Here is a 13,609-nt window from a genome sequence, read left to right as displayed (position 1 = left end):
TCCAAGGTCTTAACTCACATGACTAGTTTTATACTTACTGTATGTTAGCTGAGAAAATACTTAATGATTAATTATGACTTCACTATCTTCTTTGAATGTACTTGGATTTTATTAGACATGTCATTAGCTATTTACATTTGAGGAGTAGCCATTCCTATATGTGAGAGGCTTATTTAGTCTATTGACAATGCTGCTCTGTGTATATGGATTTGGGGATTGCCTGTCATGTCTTGGAAGCTGGTAGGGGCTGGTGGTCTTCAAGGTGGGGTACATTGTCTTAGTAGAAAAGAAGTCATTCCTATCTAATCTGTTTGGTTTCTGTTTACAATTTATTTGAACAGGTGTGGTATCCCTGCATTGTGCTTGAGTCCCACCATCAGTTCTGGGCTACCCTATATACAATAATAAAATCAGTATAGCTGATTTTTAATGCTTTTGACCAACACCTCCTTTAGTTATCCCCCTGACACCTAAAAGTATTTTTAGACATCTTAGGATGTTTGCTCCTTGGCTAAAGAGATTCTGCATGTTTCCTTGTCTCCCTTCCACTCTCTCTCCTTCTTTCTTCCTCTCTCACTCTGTCTCATCCCCAGCACCTGTCCATTCCTTCCTAGCTCTGCTGACTACAAGTACAGAATTCAGTGGGCATCAGGAAGGGCTCATGTTTAGCACGGGGAAGTAGCCACCCACATAATAATGTCATAGTCAAGCCATCAGATGCCTGTTAGCCCTTGGGACCATTGTGCTATGTCTTTACTTCTTTTCCTTTTCTGGGGGAGCCAGTGGACATCAGAGCTTGGTAGCAATGGGAGTTTGCAGATGGTGGTGTTGTTTTAAAGAGACTGTGGAGGGAATTGGTCACTGTCCAAGAGGAGGAACATGGTTGAGAAGATGCAGGGAATTACACAGGGTGTATAGAAGGAGGATGTAAGACAAAGGGAAGTAGTCATAGAAGGCAAAGCTGTAGACAGATTTTTATCTACAACTTTTTACCTTAGGAATTTCTTCATATATTATAAACTGGTTCATAATCTATCTTCTTGTATCAGGAAGTATTGTATCAGATTACTATGTGGTCATTTAAAAAAGATTTTATGCATCTTTGTATATATTTTTTGCCATTATAATTTTGAATGAAATCTGTTTATAAGGTGTTATGTATTTGATGCATTATTGGACTTCCTTTGTGCATCCTTAAACTATGACTTAGGAATCCAAGTCATGCTGTATTTTAAAAAATCTTAAAAATAAAAAAGTCTAAGGAAGACAATTTAATTGGAATATTGTTGGTATTTTATGGGAAGAATGTTCTTAGTTTTCACCTGGTTGCTCCAATTTCAGTCCTTTTTCTCTTTTTGGAATGCTGATTTCTGGTTTTTATACCATTTTTTTCGCCCTAGGTAACCCACTAATACTCAACTGCTTTTGGACTTTTTGGTATATCTACATTATTTATTACCAAGTCAATAGATTGAAGAGTGAATTTCCAATCAGACCAATTATTTACTACTTCTCATTCAGGCAAAACTCAGACATTTGACTAAAATCCTCCTTTAAAACTAAACCCTCCTTAACGACTTTATACACACAGTATAAAGCAGCCACATTTGATTCATTTGAAATGATATGAATTGTACATAAAATGTTCTTGCACATTTTTAAAAATCTGTAAAAAGAACTTTCTTTTTAACAGCAGCTTTGAATAATTAAATGGAATGAATCAATTTGAATAGAACTGCTACTTTCAACTTTTCTCATCTCACGGCACCCATAAACTAATGACCAAAATTCTGCAGCACACCAAAAATATATTCTTTGCTGATCTGATGAAAAATAGGTATAATTTGATTCATTCATACCAGAAAGCTAATGCTGTGTTGGCTGTTGTCATTGTTAAATTTGACAATTTAAGGGGAAAAGGTCTGTGCCCCTGACTAAATAGTCAAGTATTGCATGTTTTAAAAATTCTTGTGGCATATAGGTTGAAAATCACTGAAATAGAGAAATTGCAGGGTAGGAAAACAACCCTTGAATGTTCCTTGTTGCTCCTAAGTAGGGGAAGGCGGTTGTAAAAAGTTTCTTTGTTCACACCCTCAGCTTTTCCTGTTGAAGAATAATAATCAGGCTGCTTTTTATCCCTCAACTAATAAGCAAAAAATATACAGTTACTGTTACTGTATAACTTGGTTCCCAACGACCCTAATTTCTCAATACTTGAATATGATTCAGCAGTATAATATTACCGATTAAAATTGTTAAAAAGAAGGAAAGCAATACAATGCTAGAGCAATTCTGTGCTATAATTAGAAAGGAGAAGCGGTGTCTCCCCATACTCAGTGCTCACCACAGCTTCTAAGCCTGGTGTGTTCACTTTGGGTCACTGTTCCCCTGAAAAGGACAGGAAGGCATTGGAGAGTCCAGAAAAGGACAGTGATGGCTAGTGAGATGGGAAACTGTTTTCTTCATTGTATTTACATTGGAACTGTTTGGACAAAAGAAGGTAAGGGATGATGATGTAGCACCATGAAATTGTAGAGCTAGTGGAGGCCACATATTATCTGGCTTTATTACTTTAATTTGCAGAAATGGCAACTGAGACTGGAGAAGGGCAAGTGACCTAAATTGCAAGTAAGATATTTGAGACCAAAGTCCAGATATCACGAGGCGCCCCTTTCCCCTGTAATGTTTGGGTTGCTGTCTTCAAGCATACAAAAGATTCCTCCACATGAAGCAGAACTCTATCCTAGAACGTGCACTGTCTTCAAGTGGGAGAGCTGCCTCTGTTACCTACAGATCAGCAGCCCCCCACGCCAGCACTGCTCCCCCTCCCCGTGCTGGGCCTCGCCCCCACCCACAGCCAACACCCAGATCCCAGCTGCTCCTGCAAAGATGTGGTTAGATTAGAACCTCCTGAGATCACAGGTCACTATTCCTAGCAGTCAAATACGTACTGTGTTTTATTTAAAAATTTTAATTAAATTATTTTTATTGTGATAACATATGTATAACAAAATTTACCATTTTAATCATTTATTTTTTTAAATTTATTTTTATTTTTTTTTTGCATTTTTCCAAAGCTAGAAACGGGGAGGCAGTCAGACAGACCCCGCATGCGCCCAACCAGGATCCACCCGGCATGCCCACCAGGGGGCGATGCTCTGCTCCTCTGGGGCGTTGCTCTATTGCAACCAGAGCCATTCTGGCGCCTGAGGCAGAGGCCACAGAGCCATCCTCAGCGCCCGGGTCATCTTTGCTCCAATGGAGCCTTGGCTGCGGGAGGGGAAGAGAGAGACAGAGAGGAAGGGGAGGGGGAGGGGTGGAGAAGCAGATGGGCGCTTCTCCTGTGTGCCCTGGCCGGGAATCGAACCTGGGACTCCTGCACGCCAGGCCGACGCTCCACCACTGAGCCAACCGGCCAGGGCTCCATTTTAATCATTTTTAAGTGTACAAACTCAATGGCATTAAGCACATTCACACTGTGGCGCAGGCACTGCCATCATCCACCCGCAGAACTGTGCCATGACCTCACACTGAAACCCTGCACACTAACCACCCAGCCCTCTGTGTTCCCGCTCCTGCTAACCTCTATTCTCCTGTCTGTCTCTATGAGTCTGTCTATTTTACGTTCTTTATATACGTGGAATCATACAGTATTACTCATTATTTGTTTTTATGAAGTTCTTGCTCATTTTTTTTAAAAAAATATGCCTTTTCTATATGCTTAGCTCTGTGCTAGGATATACAAGAAACATAAGATGTGGCCTCATGGAATTTTTAATTAGATGTTTCTTATTCAGTTCTGCACTTTCCTTTGCTTCCCACCCTTCCTGGGATGAATTCAGCCTGTATTGTGAGTATTCAAAAGAATGTTTTTTTCATTCCAATTATGCTAGGGGGTCCATGGTAACAAACAATGAAAAGAATTAAGCAGGTTAATGTACATTATGCTCTCATATTTCCAGAGAAGGCAAGACACCACCCTGAGGGGGTTCCTATTCCAGTGTCTTAACAGTCCTTGGTTCTCAACTGTTTCATAACTCTCATAAAATTTCTTTTAATTTCCTTTTGTTTGGGGTGAGACTTCACTCTAGTCCCTGAAGTTTAAACATCCAGATAAGAGTGTTTGAATTCTGTTTTTTCTCCCTCAACTGTTAACAAGGAACCCCAAATGGCATCAACAGGTATTCTTCACATGTCTTATCTTGGTTCAGTCATGCCCTACCTAGTCTTGCTGGCTATCAATCTAACATTTTTTCATTTCACTTACATTCTCCCTTGGTTCAGAGTGAAGAGGAGCTCATGCTGAAAGGGAGTAAGCTGCCTGGCAGAATTGCTCATTGGTTAGAGCAGTGGTTCTCAAACTTTTTGAAGTCAGGGCACATTTAAAATCCTACAAATAATTGTAGGTGCACTATATACAAATTTCTGAGAAATGTTATAATTATTAAGTCAAATATTAAAGGAAAAAATATAAAGTCCAAGCATGCTTTTATGGTAAACAAAATAAATATGACAAAATTAAATTTATTCTGACATTAAAAAACATTTTTATGTTACTTTTTCGAGTTATGCTTTTTAGAATTTGTAAAAAAGAGAGGTTAAAAAATAAAAAAATGACAAAGAGTTATCTTTTAATATCTATAGATATATTCTTGGTACGATTTAGTAAATTTGGCAAGTCCTGGTGTGAATGTGTTAAGTTTTTTCATTCTTGTGTTTATGAAAAACATGAGCCTGATGTATCGTAGTGATTTCTTCAATATTTGGGCATATATTTGAAAGGCAAACTCTCATTTCCTCGTCAATACATTGAAGAATTCCTCTCTTTTTACTCTTAATTGTGTTGAATGCAGAAAACCCCCACCATACATATCATCTTAACTTGACACCAAACAAAGGATAGAAGAAACTTGCTTCTAGTCTTTCTGGGGAACATAGGGGGTATTGTAAACAATCCAGCACCACAGTTTAACAGCCTTTTGCAACCTAATCTGGCAAGTGAGGTGGGGGGTTGGGCAGACTGTCAGTTTACAGCCAATTCCCCACACCTCTTTCCCCCAAAAATCTAAACTCCAAAAACCCTGTTGGTTTTTTGGTCCCCAACAGGCACATATTTCTCTGGAATACCATAGGGTGCACCTGGAAATCTTCTAGGGCGCACCAGTTTGCCCTGGTGCACACTCTGAGAACCACTGGGTTAAAGCATTGTCCTGAGGCATAGAGGTTGTGGGTTTGATCTCTGGTCAGGGCACATAGAGGAACAGATCGATGTTCTTGTCTCTCTTCCTCTTTTTCTCCATTTCTTTCGCTAAAATCAATAAATAAAAATTAAAAAGAAAGAAAGGGAGTAAGCTGCAACTGCAGGGTAATTGGGATATTGCACCATGTTGGCTACAGTGAGGGGGGACTCAGACAATGAATTAGCACACATCTAAAATTCCCACTGTGGATATCAGGTCAATGAAAAAATTTAAAATTATTACTTGAAACTTGGAGACGGGGCAAGCCAAACAAGGGATGCTCAATGCCCCCACCGGCCTTCACCCTGCTTGCTTCTAACAGAACAGAAAAAAGTTTGAAGCTGACTTTGTCCAATCCTTCCTTTCCAGATAAGGACATCGGGGCTTGAAGAGCCAGCTTCCTAGATACAAAGTGTACGAGAGTGGTAGTGAGAAAACTGCTCTAGAAACTTGATGATTTGTGGGAACCGGAAGCCCAAGCTCTCCGTTATGACGGAGGGTGTTAAAAGTCCATGTAACTGTCAAGTTTTTGTATCCTTGAGAGATTTTAACTTTCCCAAGGATGTGCTTCCACCTTCTTTTGGAGAGTTGTACATGCTGTTTCAGGTTAGAATTTACTGGAAACTTTCTGCTAGTGCTTCTCATGGCACTATGAGGTGTTTAGCCTTATCTTTAGTCCCCAGCTTCCTCCCACCCTATAGAGTAGGCCACGACGGAGTGATAAACATGCCTAATCCATATTCTACAATTCTTGGATGACTGCCTCTTGACTCGTGGTGGTGCGGGGAATCCTTGCTTTCATTCTTCCAACTGCCTAAACCCATCTATCCTTTACACCTTCCCTCCTAAACTCTTTTAGGCAGTTGTCTACTTGACATTTCCACCTGCTCTGCCTAATAAACATCCTTAAGTCAACATGACCAAAACTGAATTTCTGATCTTGTCTCCCAAATCAACTCCGCCAAAGCATTATTCATCCTGGTTCATTCATGGCAACTCGATCCTTCCAATGGCATTAGCCAAGACCCTCTGAGTCATTGACGCCTCCTTTCTGCCTCACGCCCTCTATCCACTCTGTCAGCACATCCTGGACCCGACCAGACTGCATTCCCTCCGCAGCTGTGGTGGTCAGAGGCACATTCTACTCCTGCTTCGCTTCTGGAGCTTAGTAACGTGGCTTTCTCTTCGCCTTTGCATCCGCTTCCAGGCTATTCTTAACGAAGGAATCAGAGAGATGTTTTTGATAGATCAGATCATGTCACACCTTCTTCAAACATTCCAGTGACTCCCCATTTGGTCAGAGAGGTGATTAGATCTGCTCCATCCACCCCCACATCCCGCCATAACCCTCCCCTAAGTCACACCCAAGCCACACCTTAAGACTGACTGGCCTCACGCTCTTCCACGACCTTCCTCCTTCACGGTTGCCCCTCCATGCCTCACTCCCATCACACCTTTGTCCTCATGTCCATTACTCTTGCTTCTGGCCCTCCACTCCCGCCACACCAGCCTCCCGCCACACCAGCCTCCCGCCACACCAGCCTCCCGCCACACCAGCCCCCCGCCTGGGCCTCCGCTCCGGTGGCACGCTTCCGAATTGGGGCATTGGACTGGTGGTTCCTTCTGCCCGGACCACTCCAGCTAGATTTCTAACTCCCTCCCACCTTTAGGATTTTGCTTAAATGTCACTTTCCCAAGAATCACGCCACCCAAAATGGAAAAATACCTGCCACCCCCGCACAGGTCCCTCCTCCCCACCAGTTCTTGCAGCTGGAGATGCCCTGGAGTATTTCTAGGTATAGACCAGTTGGGGGACAGGGTGGGAGGGGGCGGCGCCTGGCAATCTCGCGAGACTCACCGCAGCCGGGGCTTCCGCTGCTGGACCCGGGCTTTGGACACTCCTTTGCTCCCCTTGGTGGCGGCCGGAGGCCCACGGAGGCCCACGGAGGCCCACGGAGGCCCACGGAGGCCCACGGAGGCCCACGGAGGCCCAGGGCCCAAGGGCCTGTAAAGACGGGCCGCCCTCCTCGGAAAGTCCTGGCAGCTGAAAGCCCCCGAAACGGTGGACACCAAGGAACTGGCGGGGCGTAGAGAGCACGCTCCCCACGTGAGAACTGGTTCTGCGCGCGAGCTGCTTGCACAGCGCGGCACCTGTCCCTGCGGCCTTGATGGGTCCGCGGTGATCAGGACCTGTGGGTACGTCCATCAGAGGAAAGGCGTCAGGCCAGACTCTTCAACCCGCAGGTCTTCCCAGCCCTGGAGGGATCGCCCCACAGGTAGTAGCTGCCAAAACAGGTGTTAGAACAAATGGTACTGGGTTAATTAACTTATTTGCCTCATTCATTAAAAGTTGGGTTCAAGGTAAGATATTTTACAGGGCTGTTGCCACACTACCATCCAGAAACATTCTACTAACTTCCAGTCTCACCAACAGTGTGTTAAATAGTTACGCCCAGCCCCTGGTAACACTACATTACCATTTTAAAAAAATCTCTGCCAATCCTATAGGCAAAGAATTACATATTATTACAGTATTATTTTTACTGTATATAGCTTTGTGGCCATCGAGTTTGAACATATTTTTACATCTTGATGGATAATTTGTAATTTTTGCTTTCATGAATTGTCCTTTGACTGTTTTTCTTTCGTTTAACTATCAAATTATGAAAACTCTAGGAATTAACCTCATCTTACTTAGCATTACAGACAGTGCCTCGTTTATATTTTATCTTTTCTATGGTGTTTTTTCTGGTCATGTGAAAGTTTTAAATGGTTAGGTAGTCAACGATGTCAACCTTTTACAAGATTCAGTTTTGTTGTTTTTCTCAGAAAACTGTCTCACCACTCCTTGTATGAATATTTACATTTTCTTCTAAGTTTTCTATGATTTTATCATTACATTGAAATATTTATATCATCTGCAGGTTTTTCAGGTTCAATATGTGTGCTAGGCAGCAACAAACAAGCAAACAATCCAAGTAAAAAATGAGGAGAGGACCTGGACAGACACTTCTCCCAGTAGGACATACAAATGGCTAACAGATATAGGAAAACATGCTCATCATCTTCACTAGCTATCCGAGAAATGCAAACCAAAACTACAATGAGATACTACCTCACACCTGTTAGATTGGCTGTTATCAACAAGACAGGTAATAACAAGTGTTGGAGAGGCTGTGGAGAAAAAGGAACCCTCACTCACTGCTGTGGGAATGCAAATTTATACAACCATTATGGAAGAAAGTATGGTGATGGTGTCTCAAAATATTAAGAATAGAACTGCCATGTGATTCAGCAATCCTCTACTGGGTATCTACCCCCAAAACTTAAAAATATGGGTACATAAAGACACTTGCACCCCATGTTCATTGCAGCATTATTCACAGTGGCCAAGACATGGAAACAACCAAAATGTCTCTTGATAGAGGATTAGATAAAGAAGATGTAATACATATATACAATGGAATAATACTCAGCCATAAGAAATGATGACATAATGACATTTACTACAACATTGATGGACCTTGAGAACATTATACTGAGTGAAATAAGTAAATGTGAAAAAGCTAAGAACTGTATGATTTCACACATAGGTGAGATATAAAACTGAGACTCATGGACATAGATAAAAATGAATTGGTTATTGGGGGAAGGGGATGTGGGGGAGGGGAGGGGAGAGGGGATGGAGGGAAGGGTGTAAAGAGGTACAAATATACAGTGGTGGAAATGATTTGATTTTGGATGATGGGTATATGCATAATCAACAGTTCAAATGCTATAGAAATGTTTACCTGAAACCTGTGTACTCTTATTGATCAATGACACCCTGTTACAATTGATTTTCTAAATAAAATTTAAAAATTAAAAAACCCAGTATGTGTGCTAGGCTGCAAAAATGGCTGTTATTCTCCACGCTCGTCAGTATGCACCCCTTTCTGCAACATGACCTTGCACATCTGCCCATGAGGAAGCAGAGTCTATTTCCCTACCTCTTAAGTCTGGGCTGGCCTTGTGATTTGTTTTGATGGATAGAATGGAGCAGGAACTTTTTTGTAACATGTTTGCTGCCAGAACACAGGTGTCGTGAGGACTACCACTAACTCAAAGCAAAATGGGAAAGGAAAAGACTCATTTAAAACATCATTGTCATTGGACATGTAGATTTTGGCCAGACTACCACTGCTGGCCTGTGATTTACGAATGTGGTGGGATCGATAAAAGAACCATTGAGAAGTTTGAGAAGGAGGCTGCTGAGATGGAGAAGGGCTCCTTCAAACACATCTGGGTCTTTTTTTTTTTTTTTTTTGCATTTTTTTCCGAAGCTGGAAAAAAGAAGGCAGTCAGACAGACTCCTGCATGCGCCCAACCGGGATCCACCCGGCATGCCCACCAGAGGGCGATGCTCTGCCCCTCTGGGGCGTCGCTCTGTTGCATCCAGAGCCATTCTAGCACCTGAGGCAGAGGCCACAGAGCCATCCCCAGCGCCTGGGCCATCCTTGCTCCAGTGGAGCCTCCGCTGCGGGAGGGGAAGAGAGAGACAGAGAGGAAGGAGAGGGGGAGGGGTGGAGAAGCAGATGAGTGCCTCTCTTGTGTGCCCTGGCTGGGAATCGAACCCAGGACTCCTGCACGCCAGGCTGACACTCTACCACTGAGCCAACCGGCCAGGGCCTGGGTCTTGAATAAACTGAAAGGTGGACATGAGCGTGTATCATCACTGATATCTCCCTGTGGAAATTCAAGAGCAGCAAGTATTATGTGACCATCATTTATGTCCCAGGACACAGAGCCTTTATGAAAAACATGATTACAGCACGTCTCAGGCTGAGCGGCTATCCTGATTATTGCTGCTGGTGTTGGTGAATTTGAAGCTGGTATCTCCAAGAATGAGTAGTCCCATGAGTGTGCCCTCTGGCTTGCACGAAGTGTGAAACAATTGATTGTTGGTGTTAACAAAACGGATTCCACTGGTCCGCTCTCCAGCCAGAAGAGAGATGAGGAAATTGTTAAAGAAGTCAGCACCTACATTAAGAAAATTGGCTATAACACTGATGTTGTAGCAATTGTGCCAATTTCTGGTTGGAATGGTGACAATATGCTGGAGCCAAATGCTAACGAGCTTTGGTTAGTAAAGATGGTTGTGCTAATGGAACCATGCTTTTTGAAGCTCTGGATTGCATCTTGCCACCAGCTTGTCCAACTGACAAACCCCTGCTCTGCCCCTCCAGGATGTCTACAATATTGGTGGTATTGGTACTGTCCCTGTGGGCCAAGTAGAGACTGGTTTTCTCAAACCTGGCATGGTCACCACCCTTGCTCCAGTCAACATTACAACTAAAGTAATGTCTGTTGAAATGCACCGTGAAGTTTTAAGTGAAGCTCTTCCTGGGGACAGTGTGGGTGGGCTTCAGTATCAAGAATGTGTCTGTTGGTCCTGGCCAGTTGGCTCAGTGGTAGAGTGTCGGCCTGGCATGCAGAAGTCCCGGGTTCGATTCCCGGCCAGGGAACACAGGAGAAGCGCCCATCTGCTTCTCCACCCCTCCCCCTCTCCTTCCTCTCTGTCTCTCTCTTCCCCTCCTGCAGCCAAGGCTCCATTGGAGCAAAGTTGGCCCGGGCACTGAGGATGGCTCTACAGCCTCTGCCTCAGGCACTAGAATGGCTCTCGTTGCAACAGAGCAATGCCCCAGATGGGCAGAGCATTGCCCCCTGGTGGGCATGCCGGTGGATCCCAGTCGAGCACATGCGGGAGTCTGTCTGACTGCCTCCCTGTTTCCAACTTTGGAAAAATACAAAAAAAAAAAAAAAAAAAAGAATGTGCCTGTTAAAGATGTTCGTTGTGGCAATGCGGCAGGTGACAGCTGTGGGGCTGACTGTGGGGCTGATTCTGGACATGGTCCTTCCCCCTCCCAAGATGCTCTTCTGCCAGCAGCCAGAAGAGGGAGAAACACAGCCTGGTCTTGGGAAGTTCCCACATAGCGTACTGAGGGGAGGTCAGACTTTCCCAAACACAAGCCAAAGTGTTTTCTGCTGTTCTTGGTACTGCTCTCCCCTCCCTCTTCTGGTGTTTTAAGTAGGAGGGAGGGAACTGCTTAGGGATGGTTCTTGTTTGCCCAGTCAGCCACCATTGGGCTTCCCTTGCAATGTGAGTAACAAACAGCCATGTCTTTTGCATCTGGCCCTCCTGATGGCCTTTTTGGAATATCCAAGTACCACGTTGACATCTCTGGCTTGGAACTCCTGTGTTGCAACAGCAAAACCGACCACCAATGGAGGCAGCCGCTTCCTAGCTCAAGTGAGTATCCTGAACCATCCAGGCCAAATCAGTGCTGGCTAGGCACCTGCGCTGGACTGCCACACAGCTCGCAGTGCTTGCAGATTTGCTGAGCTGCTGAACATTGATCATCATTGTAGGAAAAAGCTGGAAAATGGCCCAAAGTTTTTGAAATCTGGTGATGCTGCCATTGTCGATATGGTTCCTGGCAAGACCATGTGTGTTGAGGGACTTCTCTGACTATCCTCCTCTGGGTTGTTTTGCTGGTCGTAACGTGAGACAGACAGTTGCTGTGCGTGACATCAAAGCAGTGGACAAGAGGGCAGCTGGAGCTGGCAAAGTCACCAAGTCTGCCCAGAAAGCTGAGAAGGCTAAATGAATATTATCCCCAGTACCTGCCACCCCAGTCTCATTCAGTGGTGGAGGAACATCTCATAGCTGTTCGTCTCAATTGGCCACTTAAGTTTAATAATAAAAGACTGGTTAATGATTACAATACATTGTAAAACCTTCAGAAGGAAAGGGGAATGTTTTGTGGACTATTGTTTGTATGTGTGTATGTAGCAGTTTTAAAGTTATTAGTTTTTAAAATCAGTACTTTTTAATGGAAACAACTTGACCAAAAATCTGTCACAGAATTCTGAGACCCATTAAAACAAAGTTTAAAGAGAAAGTTTAGTAGGCCTGGTTGATGCCCATGTCTCCCCTTTGTGAAGATGGAAAGGAGAATTGTGGACGAGGAGCTGGCCCGTGACCCAGCCCCACATCAGAGGCCTGCTGAAAGCCATCACTTTTAGAACAAGACACGGACATTGAGGATCTAGTCTCCATGCCCCCGTATCCTCCGAAAGCTTTCTGTGCCTCATACTACTTGCATTTTGTTAAAGGACCACTAGTGAACTAGCCAGAAGGCAGTGCAAAAAAGGCACCTCTGATATAAGTTCACGGTCAGTGCGAAGGGTTGAGGCCTTCATTCTTCTCAGGGAGGCACTCCTAGAGTCAAAGCCCCAGTTTGATGGTCTCCCAGCCCACTTGGGGGGATGAATATGCTGGGTGAGAAGCCTGGAACTGGAGCTCATAGATATTTGTATCATTTTAGGCTTGGACCAGGAGACAGAGAGGCCTATTGGCAGCACTTGGGAGTTTATTCTTTCTAAAAGTAGAAATTATTTTTGTGCCTGAGTCGCATTCTTCTGCCTTACCCTTCTCTCTCTGTTACTGGGTCCCCCAGCTTGCCTGAGTTGCCAGGGAGCTGTGGAGCAGGCCCATCTATCTCTACTGTTACCGTCCCTGTGTGGAGCCCACAAGTCCTAAGGAGAGGAATGCTGCCCCCCCCCCCCCCCCCCGCCCAGGGCAGTACTCACCCCAATGGTCCCTTATGCATGCTCCTGAAATCTCTCCCGATTCTCTCAGCACTGGGGGAGTGGGTCTTTCTCTGGATAGCCTTTCAGCTTACTTCCATTCCTTCTTCTAACACTTGTAACTTTGCCCCCCCCCCCAAGTTGTCAAGGTGTTTGGTTTCCAATACAAGCGTAGAGACTCCTTGGAGACCTTTGTTTTCCTCTTATTTATTTCTGTTTTCTCTATGGTACCAAGAATGTGGTGTCACACATGATAGTTACTCTACAAATATTAGTTGAATAAATGCAATAGGAGGTGACAATATATAAATATATGAGCCATGCCTTGATAAGCCTCAGGCCACAAGTATAAAACAAAATTCCTAGAAAGAAATCAAATTTGCAGCTGAGGTTTTTAGCAGTTATAATGGATATTGTTGTCTATGCATTATTGACAAGGAAATCCGTGGAACTCGAGTGGATGGCTCTGTATTTTGATGGCATTTTGTGGTTAGGATGTTGAGCCTGAAACCGGAGATCTGAGACTGAAGCCGCCCTGCCTCTGGGCGACAGATGGCGCTCACACATCATCAGAGAAGTTCTGCAAACTGCCTCCGTCTGAATGTCTGTTTTGCAAAAGGGAAAGCTGAGGCTCTCTGAAATTCTGCAGCAAAATTGATTTCCTGCAGACTTCTGGGCCTTAGCTCTAGTCTCCAGGGAAGGGTCTATTTAGTGCACATGCATGACAACCTGATTGTAAA

At 44.1% G+C, this 13,609-nt stretch overlaps 1 pseudogene; it reads left to right on the top strand.

Annotated features, from left to right (window-relative positions):
• The first annotated feature begins 9,351 nt into the window (after positions 1 to 9,351).
• On the top strand, positions 9,352 to 11,887 carry LOC136315335 (elongation factor 1-alpha 1-like; annotated as a pseudogene).
• Positions 11,888 to 13,609: the final 1,722 nt, after the last annotated feature.

This window comes from Saccopteryx bilineata, chromosome 11 (genome assembly GCF_036850765.1).
Source record: "Saccopteryx bilineata isolate mSacBil1 chromosome 11, mSacBil1_pri_phased_curated, whole genome shotgun sequence".
NCBI classification, from domain to species: Eukaryota; Metazoa; Chordata; class Mammalia; order Chiroptera; family Emballonuridae; genus Saccopteryx; species Saccopteryx bilineata.
Note: the sequence above shows the minus strand (reverse complement) of the source record. Positions and strands in the feature narration are given on the sequence as shown.